Genomic DNA, 2474 nt, shown 5'->3' on the forward strand with positions numbered 1-2474 from the left:
GGATTTTATTTCAGGGGTGTATTTGAGGTCAGTTTATAAAGAAAAGAAAAAAAACACAGGGAGAATATAGCAAGGTCAGTGATGTACCCGGTTTTATGGTCTGAGCTCCTTTCACACAAAACAACTTGAAATCTGAACCACGTTTAGGCCACACCCCTCTGCCCCTTGGACAGCATATTCACAGCAAGAGACACAAGTGGACCATCATTTTTCGCTTGTTTGAACTTTTTCAATAGCACCTTCCACCATTTCAGACAAAACTAGCCTCTGACTAATCTGAATCTTATTAATTGTGAGTCTAAGCAGTCAAAGTGAGCTGAAACGGTTTTTTTCTGTTCTTTCTTTTTGCTGAAACAGTAACATGGTGGCTTCCACCCACCATATGAACATTATCAGAAGTCTGGGAAGAATTCAGTCACTTTTTCCATTCTCTCTCTCCTTCTCTCTCTCTCTCTCTCTCACACACACACACACACACACACCATTAGCACTGGCGTCTTGGTAAGAAGGAGGGGACTGGTGCTCAAGGCGGGGAGTAAATAAGGGACAGGACCTTAGAGACACATCTGTATTATTAAGGAAGTAAGACGAAGAAAGAAAAACCATGTCACAGTGTGAACCTCACACAGCAACTCAGAAAGAGAAACACCAAATGTTCTCTTAGCTCTCTTACCAAAAACATTGTTCCCGAGGGTTTTTTGTTACATATTTCGAAAACAGATCCCAGGTCCAAGCATGGACAGCTTGAGATGTGTACACCAGATGTGTATTTGGATAAAAAAAAAAGTTATCTACATTTTGCATGTCCTGTAATCTTGTTATGTTCAAACATAGCTCACAAAAATGTTTCATGCTGCATTGTTGAAAACCAAACTCAGAAAGATCATCCAAGGAAACATCGTCCTAGTTTCCCCCCCTGGCATGCTTTCCAAAATGGGAGGAGCTGATTCTAAGGGGAGGTCTATGCTTAACATCTCCTTTTCCTTCAGGCATCCATATCCCAGCGTGTCCACTGGTGACGTGGTATGAAAAGATGAGAAGATATTCATCTCCTTAGGAGGAACTTAAACATCCAACTAGACAGTAGTTCCAATTTTATCTAGCTACAGAGTTTACGAATTTTATGTCTTGTCTGGAACCTGAGCTCAGAATCTCAAGACATGAAATCAGTGTGTGTTACTGAGACAGTGAAACACTCCTGGTTATGGAAAAAGATTGGTTTGTTCAAGAGAGTTGGACAGTGACTCTCTCTGAAGACAGAGGCAAGATAAGCCATGTCATTAAGGTGAAAGGTTGCCAAGTATTCAGAAGACACAAGCAGCCAGCCACTCTGTAATTGTGTCCACCCACACAAAGCCTAAAGGAGGAGTCAGGACCTTCACTTGCTTGTAGAGTTTGAAAGTAAGAGTGCACTTATCCCACGGTGATGCTGGGAGGGCAATTCTTCTCAAAGCATCCCAGGTGTGAAGGTTAATTTACCCTCAGGGGTTTATCAAAGCTGTAGAATTTGTGGTGGAATGGTGGTGCATTCTCAACTCACATCTCCAGGTTCAAGTTTAACCAGGTTACAGTTAGTATGGGGTTTTGTACACATGCTCTTACCACATGGGTTTCCTCTGGCTTCTCTGGATTCCTTCCACCTCCCAAAGCCTTGAATGAAGGTGGACTGGCAACACCAAATTGACCCTAGTTATGGATGTGTGTGTGTGTACAGAGTGCTCTGCAATGGACTGGCATCCCATTCAGGGTGTGTCCCTGCCTTGTGTCCTCACTGTTCCCTGGATTAGCGCTGGATCCACGACAATCCTTAAATAAATGAATAAAGGGAGAATGGAAGGAAGGAGGGAATGAAGGAAGGAAGGAAGGAAGGAAGGAAGGAAGGGTCTTAATGGATCTCTAACTATTCCTTGAGAAAGAGCTGGTTGACACCCATCAGGGGAAAAATGGAACCTGCATGTTTGTGGTCCCCCAGATTCCCAAGTACAACAGTACAGGACAACATTTAGCCCCTTGTCTTGTTGTGGGTAATTCTGAGAGGAAGAGATAATAGACTAAGAAAATTAGACAAGTCTAGTGTAGACATTATGTGGTTTGCAGCTATTCAGTTTAATTGACCATGCCTCAGAGAGACCAAGATTTCTAAAGAAAAAATCCTTCTAACCCCATATACTCCATAAATCACTCAAATCAAGGGGTCGGTGTATTAAATATTTCAATCCCCCAAAGGAAAAGCCCTTTGTTTATGTATATGTTAATACTAATGCTGCAAGAGCATCTAGCAGGAATCTTGAGGAAAATCAAGAGAGCAAAATTCTGGAACACTGTCTACCATGTTGAGTCAAACATTCATGCAGGAAAAGCTGGAGTGATGTCAGGAAAGCATTAGTCAGGCACAGATTTTTCTACTTACTTCACCGGGGAACATTTTCAGACAGACAACAGAGCTCAAGGTTCAACTACTCTTTTTTTCTCTC

The sequence above is a fragment of the Hemibagrus wyckioides genome, linkage group LG13 (genome assembly GCF_019097595.1).
Source record: "Hemibagrus wyckioides isolate EC202008001 linkage group LG13, SWU_Hwy_1.0, whole genome shotgun sequence".
NCBI lineage: Eukaryota > Metazoa > Chordata > Actinopteri > Siluriformes > Bagridae > Hemibagrus > Hemibagrus wyckioides.